Source organism: Electrona antarctica (assembly GCF_951216825.1).
Source record: "Electrona antarctica genome assembly, chromosome: 23".
Classification (NCBI taxonomy): domain Eukaryota; kingdom Metazoa; phylum Chordata; class Actinopteri; order Myctophiformes; family Myctophidae; genus Electrona; species Electrona antarctica.
Genome location: NC_136804.1, coordinates 4,622,292 through 4,642,526, shown reverse-complemented (window position 1 = coordinate 4,642,526; position 20,235 = coordinate 4,622,292). Strand labels below are relative to the sequence as shown.

General features: G+C 41.5%; 2 long non-coding RNA genes across 2 annotated transcripts; both read right to left on the bottom strand.

Annotated features, from left to right (window-relative positions):
• Nucleotides 1–779: 779 nt before the first annotated feature.
• Nucleotides 780–4,867, bottom strand: LOC306916103. The gene is made up of 4 exons (XR_013788925.1): nucleotides 4,744–4,867; nucleotides 2,149–2,283; nucleotides 1,972–2,055; nucleotides 780–995 (listed from the first exon to the last, which is right to left on the bottom strand). It is a non-coding gene; the product is annotated as an uncharacterized lncRNA (long non-coding RNA).
• Nucleotides 4,868–6,533: 1,666 nt separating this feature from the next.
• LOC306916220 lies at nucleotides 6,534–10,939 on the bottom strand. Its single transcript, XR_013788964.1, has 3 exons — nucleotides 10,815–10,939; nucleotides 8,594–8,744; nucleotides 6,534–7,853 (listed from the first exon to the last, which is right to left on the bottom strand). It is a non-coding gene; the product is annotated as an uncharacterized lncRNA (long non-coding RNA).
• Between the last annotated feature and the right edge of the window lie 9,296 nt (nucleotides 10,940–20,235).

The window sequence follows — 20,235 nt, the reverse complement described above, 5'->3', positions numbered from 1 at the left end:
ACATAAAAGCAGGAGGTCCAGTAGTTCTCATACATGTTTTCAAACAACGAAGAGCATTATTTACCAGAATCATCGTCTTCATCATCATCATCTTCACTCTCTGGCTTTAAAGAATAATAGACACATGAGAATAAGAGACAATGTAATACAATTGTAAACCACTTAGGCCACTTTCCACCCATTCAGTTGCAAAAAAATAAATACAAAATAAATAATTGCAATAATTAACCCTAGAACACTATAATGTTACACCATCACTAAACACGGGTATATTATACCCAATGTAAAATATTCCATAAAAGATTGTTCTCATCAAAATATATTGAAGTACAGCAATACATGGCAACTTGAGGTACTCTTCTTTAATGTCATCACAAAAAAGCGAAAAACATATCTCATGGGGTTTCAATCGGTGAAAAACGTGCATTTTATTTGAAAGAATATTCAAAAAAATAATAAATGGAGCTGGGAACTTCTCCTTTGGTCCACCCATTCCTGGGACATGAGAGAATGGTAAATTGGTAATATATAATGGACTTTGAGTTCTTTTGCTTGCTGTGACAGGGCTGCTCTGTCTAGGAGTGTATTTTGTCAAACAACATACGTCTTGCTCTTTGTCTACCGAGCCATCTTCGTTCCTACTCTCACCTATGGTGATGAAGTGTGGGTCTGTGACCAAAAGAATTAGGCCGCAAATACAAGCGGCCAAAATTAGTTTTCTTCGACGGGTGGCTGGCATCTCCCTTAGAGATAGGGTGAGAAGATAGGCGGTCCGGGCATCTGGTTAGGATGCCTCTCGGGCGTCTCCCTAGGGAGGTCCTCGAGGCACGTCCCACTGGGAGGAGACCCCGGGGCAGGCCAAGGCGCAGCTGGAGGGAACACATCGACTCACTGGCCTTGGAACTTCTCGGGATCCCCCAGGAGGAAGTCACTAATGTTGCTCTGGAGAGGGAAGTCTGGAGCACTCTGGTGGAGCTGTTGCAACCGCGACGCAACTACGGATAAGCGGTTGAAGATGGATAGATGGATGGACATAATATGCTATATAGTTAGCCTACATAGTGATGCTTTAAAAACGTGATTTGTAACACTTTTTGCAATGTGATGTAATGGCTGAGTTTCACTGTGAACATAGATATTCCGTGCATAGATGTGCCACGCAATGGTAGGCCTGAGGCCTGAAGTGGTAGGCCTCAGGCCTACCATACCGGCCTGACCGGTCAATAAAAGAATGCTGAATTAACTAGCTTATTGGTAACTTTGACTGCACAATAGCCTCCCATTTAACCGCCTATATTTAGTAACACACAATCAAATGTTATTCTATTTAATCCACTTGCACAATGGGACAGTAGTGTTTTCATATAGGCCTACATGTACCTTGCTGACATCACTTCGCCTCTGAAATTTAATTTAATAGTATTTGGACTGCTGGACAGCTAACAGTAGGCTCTCTTCACTCTTGAAAAAATGTGTGTGTGTGTGTGTGTATGTGTGTGTGTGTGTGTGTGTGTGTGTGTGTGTGTGTGTGTGTGTGTGTGTGTGTGTGTGTGTGTGTGTGTGTGTGTGTGTGTGTGTGTGTGTGTATATGGCAATTTAATACTACGGCCACATGTTGACAGGTGTGTGTAGGCTAAAGAACAGGTTTGCTTCTAAATGTATTCATGCAGGAGGCCTTACGTGCGCAATGATGACAGGTATGGCTGTGCTCTAGTTGTCTGGTTGTCTATTTCTACATTGTTTGACAGTGTTTCCCAATAAAGGACATAGTGTCTGATTGGCTAATAGCCAATTAGGCTGCACACAGGTTTCTGTGTGCGGCCTAGAGGGGTGTGTTCAAGCTATGTGCAACACAACATTTCTTTGGGAAACCCAGCCATTGTCTGTCAATGAATATGAATGGCAATACAAGTTAACTCTAGTCGTGTATATTTAAAAATCATTTAAATAATATGAATTCAGTCTTAGTACCTTCTTCACGTGACGCTCCATGTAGCCAAGGCAGGCCTCTTGAACACCCGTGACATCCAACAAGGTGGATGCTGCCAGCAGGGCCTAGACCAAAGAAAACATTATGTGTAAGCAGTACAGATGCAGGACAAAAACACAGACAATTAATATGGTTTATGATGATATATCATACATTACCTGCACATTTTTCAAGGAGATGGACACTGTCGAGGTGTAGGCGTAGTTCAACAATGTGTCCAACACCTCAGGTTCCATATCACAGATGTGGAGCTTTTCCTGTGTGCACTCCATCGGGACAGATCTGAACATAGCCTGTGCAGGTTGAAAAGGTAAAGTTAGTTCCATTAAGGTGGAAGCCAAGTCAGAAATGAAGGTCATTCCCTGAACAGCAGCAGATCAATGTATGTTGTACATTTACAAAGTAGGTGCTAAATGAGGCTAGTAAGGCTCGATGGCAGGGGAACTCCTGTCCCCCACAGCTCAAAATCACATCACACAAGTAACAGTTGAGTCGTAGCCTGTTGAGGCCCTCTAAGACCTTGCCTGGATGGCAGGGATCCAACATCTCTGGGCTATATTGGTGTATAAAGGTGCAAAAGAGAACATGTCTTGTCAACCCATTACATTTCAAAAGAAGATATAAAGTATATAAGAGTATAATAATGATGTATTGTCGATATGGTGGATTGAAAACGGTGTGTGTGTGTGTGTGTGTGTGTGTGTGTGTGTGTGTGTGTGTGTGTGTGTGTGTGTGTGTGTGTGTGTGTGTGTGTGTGTGTGTGCAAACGTTGGTGGCAGCTTTACAACATCTAAAGCTAAGAGCGACTTTTTATTCAAATTGAACTGCAGACATTTATGCAAGCAATGCTTGCAAAGCTCGTTCTAACCAAGGTTTACAAGCTACCAGAGCAAGTGAATCCAGCCCTGAAACAGACACACCTGGGTGTCCAACATTGCCCCTTGCACAAAAGATTCTTGCCAGATTAATTGATATTGTCTTATGGCTCATACACACTGCACGATATTTGCTCCGATTATGCTGTCTGGGCCCATTTTTGGCGCTCACCGACAAAACTCCCGATCTGACGCAAGATCGGGCTTTGATCGCCGAGGTTTTGCTCGCCGTGTGTGAAAGGCTCTGCGAGAAGATATAGCGCGGATAAAAGTGCTCGCCGACGCCTTCCCGACGATGTTTCCAAGATGTAACATCCTGTCTCGTTGCAGCCCACGTAGGCTACACGCTCTCACAAACATTTCGCTGTGTAGCCTGGCTAGAGAGAGTGAGAGAGAGAGAAAGAGAGGCACACTGTCCTGTGTCGGTCTCGCACTTTTATTACGGTATCCTGCACGTGCATGAGATGTCAAAAGGAATTGGAATAAAAAACAAATGATGTAGCAGCCTATATCGGGTCTGGATCGCTCAAGTTCAAGTTCAAGTTCTTGAGCTTAGCCCAGATACCCTGGGTAAATATAGTAATCATTTCATTTCATTTCATCGCATCTTGGTGAACTTCAACTCTTGCAGTGTGTGAGGCCTAGTCGGCCCAACCGATATAATGACAGTCAATAAAAAAAAATACAACCTTAAATCTCCTACAGTGTGTAGGGACCATTAGTAGTAACTGGTTAAACAACAGTGCCCTCTTCTGGTGAGCTAAGAGGTTCAGAGGTGGGTGGATGGCCATTGTTACCTGAAGAAGACCCATACCCCTTATGAAATGTTCTCATCCATAATAAATATATTTCCTGTGGGAGCTACGAAACAGTGTTCGGACTACTTCTCCTTCTCCTGATGGACATTGTTCACAATGAGGGAAGAGAGTTTCCATGAATGGATTCAATTAAAACACATCTCTAGTGATACTCAAGTTTGTAAGAATTGGTTAAACAAAAATAGCCAATCTACAAATCACAACGACGGATTGTAAAGTGTGTAGATCGAGCCAATAGCCTGTCAAATAGTAATAGTGCATAATGACTCCATTGGACCCTCAAACTGTATGCTAAAGCAGCTAACTTCACCCCTTCTCCCACTCGCCTCTCATGCAAGAATCTGACAACTTTGATGAGGCAGTATTGCTTTATTTTGATTTTTTTCCCCCTGAAAAATGTTTATTTTTCATTTCCTGAAAAAATGAACATTTTGGAGTTAGCTGGTTAATGCAACAGCAGACACCTTACATTAAATACAAGCACATTTGGGCCACATTTCTAACATAAAACGTTGGTGTACTCAACATGTCCGGGTTCATATTCTGGCTAGTGGACTATAAGGGGGGAAGGGAGAATGCAGATTTTACAGGGGCCAGTTGCGAATTGCAGCAGGCCTACAATGTAATGAAGGATGAATCACACACAATGTTACCGCCAACTAATGTTAGTGCCAACTAATGCTTAGCATAGCTCATGGTCCATAGCTTTGATTACTTTTCCATTAAAAGTCCTTGAGGCTATTTGACCATAGGCTTATCCATAGGCTATACTTACATAGTAGCCTAAAAAACAATGATGACGTCTGTAAACACAGACACTGTAAGTAAACAAACGTAATATATGGATATAATTTATGTAAACATGATTAAAACAATGTTCAGCAATAACTGAAGTAGCCGCCCTACATCACAACACAGCATTACACAACAGACAACACTAGACTGCACACAACACATGTTGTCAAACGACGAACAGTGGTCCACAACTTTGTGACTTTTGTCAAACAATAACGTAGGAGAACAGCCAGATAAAGAATAAATAATATAAAGGTTAACTCACTCACGTCAGTGAAAGAATTGAGTGTGCTCGCTCGCTAAACTGCAGCAGAAAAGACACATAGGCCTAACAGGTGCTATGACAGTATGAAACAAGTTAAAACAATTGCACGTATGCATGTTATTAGTATAGATAGATGATTCACTCCACCAGTAGATGGAGCCATTGATCTACTGCTCCCAGAAGGGAATTAACACAGAATCGTTCACAAAAAGAAAAATCCTTTCTCTCTCTATGAAGACTATATTAAAGGCTTTCAGTACATATGTATTTACAAAACATTAAAATACATTTAATATGAAGATTTTAAAATTACAAAAATATTATATTAATCAATATGTGTTTATGCAGGGCTACTCAACTTAAGATGGCTCAGGGGCCAATCAGCAGTCCAATTAAGGGCTGCAAGCTAAAATGTCAATATTATTTTGAAACGTGTACAAATGTATTTTGTAACAGACCACACGATTAGTCTAAAAATGAAGGAAACCAAGTAAAAAGCCACATTTAAATCTATCAGGCCATTTCATTACTGGGTTAGTAGTACACACACTGCATGTGTCGTTTAAACGCAGACGTGGTCAGTCTGCTAACCGCCTGGGACCGATCTATGGCTGTGTAATTGGAATACATGCATGTATTACATGTATGCATGTAAGATGATATCACAGACATTCTAGAGCTACAGTATTAACAAAATTGGGAAGGTGATTATTAGGAAAGCAACACAATAGTGCCACACAATATTGTTGGCTGCTATAGGAGAGTCACAGAAAAAGTGAAATCAATAGTCACATGTCCAACGGACAAGTACAATTTGAATGTATAGGCCTACTTGTCCGGAAAGATGTATTACTTGTCCCGGACAACCGGACAGGCCTTAAAGGACAACTTTAGTCTGGGTTTTTTCAACCAAGGTTCATGTTTTAGGTTGTTATTAGAGAAAGTAAAAGATGTGTCTTCATTTTTTTCATTTGCTATACTTTCTTTCGTTTTAGAGATTTTAGCTATTTTTGACAGGGGGCAGGGAATTCAAACATGTTATGGTGATTTCTTTATTAATTTTTACTATATGACGTGTCAAACTAGGGGGTTTTCATGATTCTGAATCCATTCCAAGCATTAGTTTTGCATGAAATACACTCCTTGGCCTAAAAACGGCCAAACGAACATTGAACTAAAAACAAACATTAAACCTACACATCATGACATCACAGGTTAATCTCTATTCCTTAAGCTTTTGGGCCTGTTGCTCCCCGGGTAAAAGGGTTTCAACTTGGATGCATGCAGATAGCATTAAAGATAGGTTGCTTGTGGCTAGCGGGTTCGTCGCTCTGCTCCAGCTAAACTATCGATAGGAATATGAACCAACCAAGTGGAGTCCACCTTGTTAAACTGGAGTTTCCACTGCATATTTATCTCAACATTAAATATGAAGACGGAGTGATTTATATAGTGCTGTCTTTTTGTTATATATATTTAATCTTACTGTCAACTTCCTCATGTGTTGTTCAGCACAATAGTTTCTCCTTCTGATTAAAAACGGTTTAAAGGCAGAATAAAATGCATTAGAGACGTCTGAATGTGGATTTATTCATCACTATGCATGTAAGACAGTGAATGTGGATTTATTCATCACTATGCATGTAAGACAGTGAATGTGAAAGAATAACGGCAAGTCACCTCATGCACTTCAACTTATTGTATTAAACTAGATATTAGCCACACTAATTCAAACACACTGCAGCTTTCTTAAAACAAAAAATGAGGAAAACTAGGTAAGCATGCAAGTTTATAAAGTGCAGTGTAGACTAGAACATAAATAATTGACACATTGAAAAGATGCTGTAATGTAACAGAGTCAGATATTCACAAGGTAGTGCAATAGGTATTCACAATGTTGGTGAGAGTCATTAAGAGGAGCAAATAGTGACCACAAGGGGGTTCCACTGTGCCTCAAGCCTGTTATTCAACAGGGTGCTCCTTCTAACCCAGCAAATAGTGAGGTTTTGTGTGTGTTTAGGTGTCATTCATCACATTGTTGTTAGTTTAAAGCTGCACTCAACATGCAATACTGTCTCTGTCCAAAATCAGCAAAAGTAGCAGTTCTACAAGCTCAAAAGTCAAAACGCATTGATTTGCGGCGTTTTGAGCTTGTGGATCTGCTACTTTTGATGCTTTTGTGACACTGTTGTATGACCAATTAGGTTGTTAAATTACGAAAACAAAAAACTGATAAGAGATTTCTGCCAGAGAGGTTTCTGGCCAACAGCAACGATATATCCTCCCTGGGATTTCAATGTGCATCCTACAGCATGACCTCACTTGACCAACATTTCCTAGTGGATTTATCAACTCACACCTGTGTTGAGGAGGTGCTGACCACACCTGGTAGCCTATAATAATGTTGCACAACTCTTAGCTCACGATGCAAACATGTGGTTAAAAAGGGACAGCAAACCAACGTGTTGATGGAAGCATTGGTTTCCTGTACCTTTTCAAATACATGTTTGCATCGTGTGTGTGTGGCCTCCTCCTCAAAGTGGCACTATACGTATGTATCTCTTTATTATGAATATATGGGCATGTTGTCCAATCTGTATGGTAGAACATGTTAATATAACTTATACATTGGGGCGCTTGTATTTGGTCTCCCTGCTCCTCTATTGAGATATTTAATCCACGATGTAGGCATTTAGCAGATGAAGAGCCACACACGAGTCCCACAGTGTGATTACTTTGGGACCCAGTTGTAAAGCTACGGCTGCTATCGTAGGCTATCGTATGCCCACCCTCTGCACACACCCTGCTTACACGCCTCACAGTGTGACTCCTCATGGGGGCGGCCGTCAAGCTTTCTTTTGAAGTGCTCCTTTTTGGCCGGCATTGCATCGTAGAACTCGACCCCGATCTTCTCCATCAGGTGATCCAGGAGGACGTTAATGTCGGCGGGGGAGAAGCGCGCCTCCTCCATCGGGGCGTCGCTGCACTCCTTGCAGTTCTGGCGTAGATGCCTCACCTTGACGGTTCCCTGGCGGCCCAGCAGGCGCATGTGGAACACCACCATGGCCCGGCTCGTCGACCAACATCTCCTGCACTTGGAGCAGCTGAACCTTTTTAAGAGAGAGGATCAATGTTTTATTGTTGTAACTGACTGCCGGTGTGCCAAACACGAATTTCCATTTTATGTAAATTGAATGGACAATAAAGTTTTCTTTATCTTTTTATCTTTATCTTTATCAATGCATTTGTTGTTGTTATTGTTGTTGTTTTATTGATATGTTTTAATGGTTGCCAAACTGGGGGTCGGGACCCCCACATTATTTTGGGGGGTCTCCAGGCGATTATAGCTTAATGTGTAACATTGCTTTCTCACTCAACAGTAAAATAATAATAATAATAATAATAATACAAAATCCAGTAAGCTAGTGCATATAAGATATCTGCACATCTATAAAGTGACAATGAAATTACTATTTAATACCAAATTGGCCAATTTGTCAAAATAGCTGATCAACAAGCTTATATATTATTGTATTTTCACAATGTTTATCTGTGGAGCCCAGTCAAACTTGAATGCCTTGAATGTTTGTCAGGGGGGGTCCTCAGTTCAAATATGCTTATTTTGGGGAGTCGCATCCTGAAACGTTTGGGAACTTTGGTTTTATTGACATAGGATATGACCATGCTGTACATATTGGCCATGCTGTACATATTGGCACACACACACACACACACACACACACACACACACACACACACACACACACACACACACACACACACACACACACACACACACACACACACACAGCCTAAATAAGAAAGTACATACTGTATATAGGCCACTGACCTTGCAAATGCACCCTTTTTATATTCTTCCCAGCCAAAAGATGGTTTGGTCGGCACAATACTATCATCAAACTCCAAACGCCAAGGCAGACGCCAAGAGTCACCTAGGTTGAGCTTTGCAGCCTTTGCCTGGAAAATGCGCATCCAATCCCCTGACATGATTAGATTGGTTATTATATATATTATAGAAAGTAGGTTATTGTGTAACTTCTCCAGGTGTGTGTGGGTGTGTGCTGTCTGCAATTACTGCATCTTATTATAAGCACTCAGGCAGTGCACTGTTGACAGATTTTGTGACCAGGTCTATGAGTGGTTGTGTTTTGGGGAAAATGAAACTAATAGATTTCCTTAGGTTTCTGTTTCAGTTTCAGTTTATTTTCTCATGCTGTCTGCATCATAAATTCTATTGCTGATAATAGAAATTCTATTGCTAATAAGACAAATATGCCTTAAAACATTATACATGCCCTCTACAACAAAAAATAAAATAATAAAAACACCTTAAATATTTATTTATTTCATAAATAGAGAATCTTTCACTCAATAGGAACTGCTCCTGTCGCAAGTTGATGATGTCATAATTATGTCCATGTGTGGTCTAGCCATGTGGAATATATGGAATGCACATGCTAATAAAAAATCACACCCGTGTGAACGGAGTGGTGAAACTACACATTTATTGTTATAGTTACTGTCAGTGACGTCACATACTAACCATAGCAACCATGCTCACCCGTACAGGCACAAACACACACGGGTACTAACAAAGCCAGTTGTTGGAGTGGTTTGCACCACTCAAAAACAACTTAATACTTCCTATGGTTAATATGAGCATCAAAGCAATATTTTAAATACTTTTTATTAGCACGTGCATTCCATTTATTCCATAGGGCTGGACACACATGGACATATGACATCATCAACTTCGACAGGAGCAGTTCCTATTGAGTGAAATATTCTCTATTTATGAAATAAATAAAATATTTAAGTTTGTATTATTTTATTTTAGTAATAGAGGGAAAGTAGGCATATAATGTTTTAAGGTATATTTGTCTTATTAGCCAGGGATCCTTTTAAGATTAAACATTTGTCATGGGTTGAATCAATATTAACAATCAGTATTCTAATGAATAAAGATATGAATTATTTCTGTGATTGTGAGAGCAATTTACATTTATTTTTCCTGTATAGCCTATTTGTCTCCCAGGGGAAAACCTAAAAACAGTTCAACTTGTTGCATGGCAACAGCATCTATAATAACACCTGCAGGCCTACTCTAGTCTTAGGCCGGCTTTAGACTGCAGTCACATAAAGTCAAACCCGATTCAAATCCGTTTTATTCTCAAATCCGATCTTTTGGCCCGGTCATTCACACTACCGTTTGCAAGTAACCAGATCCGATCTGTGCATTCAGACTGATTTTAACAACTCAACGCAAAGCCGTCCTGCATCGACATATCTGCTTTGGTTACCGTGGTAACCAACAACAATCTAACAAAAAAGTTAGGAGCGCACACAGTAGGGAGGTGCTGACCACGGGAGATAAACTTTAAAATAGAAAGGTGAGGTCGCACAGCTCGTAGTCCCGATGCCAAAAATATTTTTTATTATACAATACATTGAGAAACAAGTATAACTGCCGTAGCAGACAACACGCAGCACCTCCGGCACCGTTTTGATGCCAAATTTTGCACACACACTCCCTGGATGCCAACGATGAACCTCGGCCAAAATTTTTCCAGAACGGCCTGTTATAGCACCACCAGGAGGCCAACTTTTGTAAAACACATTTTTTGATATTAGGCTACTCCTCCAGATTCTGTCCAAAAATCCTGCAAATCGTTACACAGTATCTCTATAGTCATGTGTCCAAGACGGATCTGTCCGATATTTCATATTCCATCCTAATTGGCTAACATTGGCTTTCAAAGTTAACAGGATTGTGTGTGCGTCTGTCCGTCTGTTCAAATCAAATCAAATCTGTTGGCCCAGTCACCATGCTGCACCTGTGATGTTCATTTTTGAGTGGTGCAAACCACTCCAGCAACTGGCTTTGTTAGTACCCGTGTGTGTTTGTGCCTGTACGGGTGAGCATGGTTGCTATGGTTAGTGTGTGACGTCAATGCACCACTCAGTTCACATGGGTGTGATTTTTTACTGACACCAAGTTTAAAATAAGAATTGAGTGCACAGAATATCAATACGGAGCAACTGAAAAACACCTTATTTCAATGGTAGTGGATGAATAGAGAGGATGTTTGTCCAACCACGAAAGGGCAACCAATGGGTTGCGAAGAGGGGCACAACCACGGGCGGGACTTGACAAAGGGTGAATTGACCAAAGTGCTGTACAGGGTGAGATAAAAAACATCAACAATTAATAACACGATAACAACAACAAAAAGCATCAACAATTATTAAAGCCACAATAACAGGAGTGCAACAAAACACAAACATTAGGTGCGATTAAAAGCCAAAGAATAGAAGTGTGTTTTAAGAAGTGATTTAAAAGACTCAACATAGATTGCATTTTTAAGTGGTGCAACCACTTCCTTTAGTGACTATGTGTGTGGGTGGGTGGCTGTCTGGCTGGCTGGGTGCGTCTGAGCACGAAAACAGCATGGTTATTTTTCACCACCTGTGCGCAACCTAACACACACACAAACACACGCACATATTAACTGTATATATGGTGATTTCGGGTGTGCCAGTACAGTACAGTACAGTACAGTACAGTACAGTACAGTACAGTACAGTACAGTACAGTACAGTACAGTACAGTACAGTACAGTACAGCACAGTGGAGGGTACAGTAGAGGGACCCCCACACGGTAACTCTGTCATTTCTCAACCGTTTCGGACATGGGGCGGCTCGCAGGAATCGGGCCGGCACCTGTGCGCAACCTAACACACACACAAACACACGCACATATTAACTGTATATATGGTGATTTCGGGTGTGCCAGTACAGTACAGTACAGTGACAGTACAGTACAGCACAGTGGAGGGTACAGTAGAGGGACCCCCACACAGTAACTCTGGGTGTGTTCCTGTTGGTCTGGAACCCCCCCCCCCCCCCCCATGGAGTTGCACCACTTACTTCACACGGGTGTGATTTTTATGTTAAAGGACATACTATTCCAGAGCCTAGGAGCAGCAGCTGCATTTTGCACCATCTACAGGCGCTTGAGTGATGCCTGGTCGATGCCGAAGAGGAGGGAGTTGCAATAGTCCAGTCTGGATGATATGAAAGCGTGTATTGCCATCTCCAGCTCTTTAGCTGGGAGATATGGTTTTACCGTGACCAACAGTCGTAGTTGAAAAAAGCTGCTTTTAACTATGGAACTAATGTGTTTATTGAGTGTGAAGGTGAAGCCAAGGTTTTTGACGGAGGAGCGAATGTTTGAGCTGAGGCGAGGGTGAATGGAATGGTGTTATTTATGTATGGTGTGTAGTCTCAAGGCCAAATAATATGACTTCTGTTTTGTTTGAGTTCAGTTGTTTGTTGTTATATAATGCTAATCTCCGGCACCATTAAAGGAGAATTCCATGCTAGAAGGCTTTCTTACCTTTATTTGTAGTTGTTACGTCCCCACCAAAGAGGTCCAGGTGTTATTTTGTGCAAAAGCTCCTTATTGGCTATTTCCCCTACCATAAGCCCTAAATGAATTGCATTTAATTGAATGGGAATTGAATGGGGCTATGAGGTGTTGTGCTAATTCATTGAGGGCTTATGGTAGGGGAAATAGCCAATAAGGAGTTTTTGCACAAAAACACTTTTTGGTGGGGACGTAACAACTACAAAGAAAGGTAAGAAAGCCTTCTAGCATGGAATTCTCCTTTAACCCGGTCGATGCCAAATTCTGCACACACACTCCCTGGATGCCAACGATGAACCTATGCCCCACATTTTCCAGAACGGCCTGTTATAGCGCCACCAGGAGGCCGACTTTTGATATTACTCCTCCAGATTGCAGCATACAATTTACATGAAATCTTTCATGGACTTTTCTACTAGGCTGAGAAATATATCCCACCCTTTTCACGTTGGCCTGTTATAGCGCCACCTACAGGTGGATTTTTGCAAAACACATTTTTGGAACAAAATGCCTCTAATCATCCAATTGCCATCCAAGGCGTAAGAAGAAATGGCACCCTTTTCACGTTGGCCTATTATAGCGCCACCAGGAGGCCACAACCTCATCTGCCCTGGTGGAGACCTGTGCCCCGAGGGGCACTTTATCTAGTTTGAATTCTAGGTTCATGGGTAACAGGAAGGGTGGGCACCAAAACATTCTGGGCACTAGGGAAAACTGGGCACCCAAGGAACAGTGGGCACTAGGGAAATGTGGCCACCAAAACAGATTGGGCACAAGGCCTCGGAAAGGTGGGCACTACATACCCAGTAGTCTTTGCCACAATTACAATAATTATTTTTCATTGGTTGCATTGTCATTTTTCATGTTCTGTTGTATCAATTATAATTTATTGACAAATATTTAAGCATGTTCTAATCATGTATACTTTACTTTACATTTAACCTCTTGATATGAGCCCCATTGCCCCCACCGGCGGGGCGATGGCTGTTTACCTCTGAACAGCACTCAATAAATAAAAAGGCCTGGTGGAGACAATGAAAAAACCATTGGGTGGGTGAAGCCATAACTTTACTGAAATATGTAATGTTTAATAATTCTAATGTTATGTAAAACCATTCCTTGTTCTTCCTTGACTACGATCATGTATTCAAGAATGTATGTAACCACTCAATCACCCAATAAAAACATATTCCTAATTATATATTTAAAAAAAAATCCCCTTGTCTTGGAAAACCACTACCCAAAATCCAAAGTCCAAAAGACTTTATAGGATTATAGACCCACAGCTCTCACTTCAGTGATTATGAAATCACTTGAAAGAATACTGTTACATGATTGATTGATTGATTCTTTATTTAAGTGTCATGCTTCCGAAGAAGCCCAGCCCATATGGACTTACAGGACACTTTTTACAGTTTACATGAACAATTACAATAAACCGACATGACGGTTTGCAAACAATGATCAATTGAATACCAAACTGACACTCCAGATCCTTACGAGGCAGATTACATAATATATAACATAAAATAAAATACCATAAAATAAAATACACCATTAGGCCTGTGACAGGAGACACATGTACCTACTTGAAGAGCTGGGATTGTCTACTCCAGGCTCTAGAAACAAACTGGGCTGTCCTAAATAATTAAATAACCAGTCTAACTTCTGTCCATCATCTTCCCAGAATAGATCAGGATTTCTTTGTTGCATTACCTCAAACAGTGGAACCCTCAAATCATCATACAGGGTACAATAAAACATACAATGGAATTCATTTTCCACATAATTCAGGTCACATACAATGCATAATCTATTCTCTTCTTCAACATCTTGTTAGTATAACAAAAGATAAATTCAACCCCTGTCAGTTTGCTTATAAAAAGGATTGCGGTACAGATACGGATGTCACACTGGTCCACTTAATTACAAAACACCTAGATAAGTCATGCAAGGGTGCTATTCTTAGACTTTTCTTCAGCTTTCAATACAATACAGTCTGATATACTAGTGTCAAAAATGGTACAGTTGGAACTGAATCCATACTTAATTCACTGGTATGCTTATTTTCTTACTATCAGAGTGCAGAGGGTGAAGGTGAACACAGCCCTCTCCTCGGCACTAAACTAATGTTGGTGCTCCCCAGGGTTGTGTGAGCTCAGCTGTACTTTTCACCCTTTATACTGACAGCTGTTGTATTGAGGTCTGAATGTCGCACTGACATACGAGACCAATACATTCTAAAATACTCCGATTTCTCTCCTAGATAGTGTTGTAATCTCTAAGTACTGGACCCTCGTCTGGTTCTGACAGACAGGTAGTGTGTGCAGGCTGGGTGGTGTGTGACAATCCTGTTGAAGTATTCCTTTGGTACAGCGACTGCGGTGGCGGGCCCGGGAGAACAATAACGCGACATGAGACAGTATCACGCTAAAGGTTCACAAAGTTTATTACACAAACAGGAACATATATAGTGCTGGATCATAATGACGTGACAATAATATGAGACAGAATAACGTGCCTACCGCTGAGATGTCTCTCGTAGTCTATCTATAAAGTATGCAACAGGACAGGCAGTACACAATACATATCAAGTACACTGTATCTCAAGTTCAAGTACATAGACTAAGATGTACTGTGCATGGACTAATTATTATAACAGATAGTTCCAGTGATCCTGGACTACACCAACACAGAGTAAACTAGAAAAAGTGACCTTCTGGGCACAGGTCTCCACCAGGAGGATAGGACTGTGTGAGATGTTTGGCAAAATGTTTAGGAGTAATATAAATAAGTAATATGTTTGCCTTGATGGCAATTGGATGATTTGAGGCATTTTGTTCCAAAAATGTGTTTTGCAAAAATCAACCTGTTGGTGGCGCTATAACAGGCCAATGTGAAAAGGGTGGGATATATTCCTCAGCCTAGTAAGAAAATGTGTGAAAGATTTGACGTAAATTGCATGCTGCGTTCATGATTTGAGGCTTTTGTTCAAAACGGGGCAATCTTGCAAACTGTGAAAGCCAATTATAGCCAATTAGGATGGAATATGAAATATCGGACAGATCCGACTTGAGCACATGACCATAGAGATACTGTGTAACGTCTTTTGAGATTTTTGGACAGAATCTGGAGGAGTAATATCCAAAAATGTGTTTTACAAAAGTCGGCCTCCTGGTGGCGCTATAAAAGGCAGATGCGGAAAATGCAGGTCAAAGGTTTGTCCTTGGCCTCTAGGGAGTGTGCATGCAACGTTTCACGCAGATCGGTGCAGTTTTAGGTAAACAATGTGAAAAGCTGCCTCATGGTGGCGCTATAACAGGCCGTTCTGGAAAATACGGGGCAGAGGTTCATCGTTGGCATCCAGGGAGTGTGTGTGCAAAGTTTGGCATCGACCGGGTTAACGGTGCCGGAGATTAGCTGGTAACGGACGGACGGAAGGACGGACGGACGGACGGACGGACACACACACACACACGGACGGAGTGCAAAACATACTCTCTCCCCATGCCTTCGGCCTGGTGGAGACAATAAGAGTGATAACATCGCTCTCATCATTAACACAAAAAAGACAGAAGAGATGGTTTTTGGTACACCACCAGAGATACACAGATCCCCCATTACTATTCATGGTGAACAGATCAACCAGGTATGTTACAAATACCTAGGAGTAGTAATAGACCATCTGTTGTCATGGAAAGATCAGATGGATTCAGTGTGTAAGAACACAAAGCAAAGAATCTACTTCCTTCGCGTTCTAAGATCCTTCGGTGCTAAAGGCTCATTCATAGTCTGGATTTTCGGTGGTGAGGTGACCACTGCTCCGGTGGTGAGCTGACCACCGGAGTTGAAATAACGTTGAGCGGTGGTGAGTAAAAACAGAGAGAGGGGCTGGGGCGGTGGCGGTGGTTTGCTCTTCACCGCGGCTCGTGACGTCATGTTGTAGTTCGGTAGTCACCTCACCACCGAAAATCCAGACTATGTATGAGCCTTAAGTAGACAAATTCTTCTTTTGTTCTTCACTTCTGTTATTATGAGTGTTCTTCAGTACTGTAGTACCACCAGGTATGGATGTTTGTCTGCAGCCCTAAAGTCACTGCTGCAACAACTGAACATTTTGTTCAAAGATTGTTGGACAACGTACTTCAGAAACTTTATACATCCATGTATGACAACAGCATCCTAAGGTTAGCAAGGAATATCACCTCTAAAACTAAACATGTGTTGTATGGAGACTATAGGTTGCTGCCTTCAGGAAGGAGATATGGTGTACCAGCATAGAATAAGGTCAGACTAAAGAGGTCCTTTGTCCACCAGTCGACTTTGAGGCTTAATCAGGAGTTGTAGTAGCCATGGGTAATCTAGGCGGTGGACAGCTGCTCTTGACTTCATGTATGTAATATTGTTTTGTTCTTTGTGTTATGTCAAATGTGTGTGTGTGTTCTGCATACTTGGCTGCTGGGTCGCAAGACAATTTTCAGTGTGAACTGACAATAAAGTACTACATCATATCATATCGAACCAAAAAATGGGTCAAAGTCAGCTAACAACAGTGTAAAATGTATTAATTTTACAAGGAATTGTACATAAAATACAGATAAATCAACTTCCAACAGACCAGAATGGCATAAACAAAACAGTTAGCAAGCCCCGTTTAGCCTACTCTATTGCATGATGGTCGCTTGTCAAAAATAACTGATCTGCACTCTATAAAGGTCACTTTTTCAGCAAGAAACACCCTCATACACTGCAGTGAATTCAACTTTAGATATCTGTTTTCCTTATCCTCAGTCAATGTCTGATTATTCTCACCTGTGTTGCCAGATGGGAAAAAAATATAATATTTGATTATTTGAAAGAAAACTATCGTACACTATCAAACCAAACAGATATATCATGGTTGTAAATATGTAATTTCACAAAAACAAGTGTCTTTATTATAAGAAAAAGCTTTGTTTCAGATGACACAAACACGTTTTCATGTAATTCGTTGGTATACAGGTCAGGTTTGGGAAGAGCCATTACCTCAGAATGATGCCCTTGCCTTCCAGCACTGTAATGTTGTGGGGCGGTTTGGTCCATTTTTCTATCACTGTGGGCCCTATAGAGCGTACCAAAATCTCCTTGAGGGGGCGTCAACATATGTGTCACGTGGTAGCGGTCGCCATACTTCTGGGATTGTCTGGTTTGTTTACACAGTGAGCGTTCTTTTTTTAAACACCAGAGGGAGTTCAACAAACAACGTGCAACCATTCTGTGTGCGCAGTGTGTTGTGGTGCATGCTTACTGCTTGCAACCCTCTAGCTGCTGCTGGCTGGCCCTTGTGGTCAAAGGGGAGCATCCCTCTGTGTCAAATTGAGTTGATATACAAGCTGACAACACCTTGCAACACAACGTGTTATGGCCAATGTCCCCCCAGAGTATCGATGCTGGGGTTCATGTGGTTAGGCTCACAAAAAACTAAGCCTAAACCTTATCTAATAGTAACCAAATGCAATGCATGTTGCAAACTGCATTGGAGGGGGGGGAAATATCAAGGCACACCTACTGTAAAGTGGGATTTGAACCCACCATGACCTTGTGATCGAGGGCTCATGCTACTGAAAAGAAGTCCCACCCACATTTAGAGGTATTTAAGCTCTATCAAATTAGACAGTTCACTTATACTTGATCAGTTCAAGTTAAGATCAAGATGTTCTATGAATCTAGAAACACACGTTTGCTATCAAATGAAATCAAGCATAGATGCAGAACATTGTTACGTACTAGTCAGACACAGCAGACATAAATCATGCAAGGAAATGCCTCCTCAAAATTGAGTGGCTTCCTATAATGGCCGAAACTGAGCAATACCTTGTTAACTGCTTGGCCCTCCTTTTGGAGAGGCCAGCCATTTGTAAGCCCCTCACAAAAAAAGAAATTACACCCGCGCGATCGTACATCATCATGACGTAACATGTTGATTTGCTCAGACACATATGACGTAAAATCTCCATTCATTGTCACAGGGAATCTAATGTTTGTGTAAGACGAAAATCTACACTAATAGCTGAATATAGGAGGGGCTAGCGTCCCTAAAAAAACCAACAAAAACAAAGCCTATTCTGCTGTATGGAGCAGAAACTTGGGAGAACTGTCTGTCAACCCCATGAAGAAAATCCAGACTTTCAACAAATGCCTTAGAAGAATCCTCCGAATCCGCTGGCCTAACAGTGACCTGGAACTGCATGTGGCAGCGATCAAGTCAACACCCTGTGGAGGAGGAAATTATCCAAAGACGCTGGCGATGGATTGGCCACACACTTCGCAAGCATACGAAGATACACCCTTTTCTGGAACCCACAAGGGAGGAGATCTGGCCACACATGGGGACAGCTGCAGAAAATGGCCCAGGGCGGGGAATGCCTGGAGAGATCTTGTTCATGGCCTATGCCCAAAGTTGGGTGATAGGCGTACAGTAAGTCAGTCACACTCACAACCAAAAACTGTGCATATACCCTAGACTGCCAAAGAACGGAAATGTGCATCTGTAGCCTAGCTGTGAGATGGTCTGCACTACAGTAGCTGTTGATATTTCAGCACTTTGGTTAGAAAGGCTTCCTCCAAACTGTAGTCTAAAAGTACAGCTGACCTCTAGAATGAACACCTCCCTATGGTTTTCATTTACAACAAAGACATCAGGGGTGTTAGCTGAGATGGTAGAGAACACAGAATCATCATTGCACTGGTTAAACAACACAGTCAAATGCTTATACAGCATGATGGAGGACCTGAATATGGAAGGGATATCTATTGATATGAAATCCAGTTTTCTGTCATTCCTACTAGTCAGGGGATATTAATACAATCTGGGAATACATTTCTTACCAAGAATTTTCTTCACCAATGTGTTTGTAAAGGTGTCTACTAACATATCCAACATTGGTTTATATTCAACCACCCTAGGGGAATGTTTGACAGCTGCTGAAAGTTGTTCTAAATTTCATTATGCTTTAAGTAGCATGTGACGTGTCAAACAAGGGTGTTTAAATGATTCTGAATCCATTCCAAGCATTCCTTTTGCACGAAAAACACTCCTTGGGCTAAAAATAGCCATAGCCGTCATCACAAATGTGATGAAGTCAGCACATTTGGGCATATTTGGGCAAGTGGCTATGGCCAAACTAGGGGTCAAACTAGACGGTTCTCATGATTCTGAATCCATTCCAAGCATTAGTTTTGCACGAAAAACACTCCTTGGGCTTAAAAAGGCCATAGCAGTCATCACACATGTGATGAGGTCAGCACATTTGGGCACATTAGGGCACATTTGGGCAAGTTCTATGGCTGAATTTAGCCTAAACGAGTGTTTTTCGTGCAAAACGAATGCTTGGAACGGGTTCAGAATCATGAAAACCCCATAGTTTGACCCCTAGTTTGCCCATAGACCTCCCCGTTTTTAGCCTAAGGAGTGTTTTTCGTGCAAAACTAATACTTGGAATGGATTCAGAATGATGAAAAACCCCTAGTTTGACATGTCACATGCATATTGAAATTTAGAACATTTTGCCTTATAGTGGTTGTATGGTACCCCAACTTTCAGCAGCTGTCAAAAATTCCCCTAGGGTGGTTTAATATAAACCAATGTGGGATATGTTAGTAGACACCTTTACAAACACATTGGTGAAGAAAATTCTTGGTAAGACATTTATTCCCAGATATACATGGGAATACTGATAATATTCCCTGACTATACTATGTAGAGGCCATTGGAAAATAGCATTTCTACAAGCTCACAATGCGTTGCATTGGAAGTCAATGCGATGCAGCAGTCAATGAGTTTTTTAAAAACCCATTCAGGACGGGAACCCCTTTTTGCGTATTAAGCATTACTAGAGCAGGGCCCATGGGGCCTCTAACAGCGGTGCCCGTGAGGCACTGGCCTACATGGAATGACACAAGTTGGAAATGAATGCCCCACAGGGGTATAATGTCTGTGTCCCTTTTATGCCCATAGATGGAGTCCTTTGTCGAAATATGGAGTCTATGCAGACGTCAGAATGAT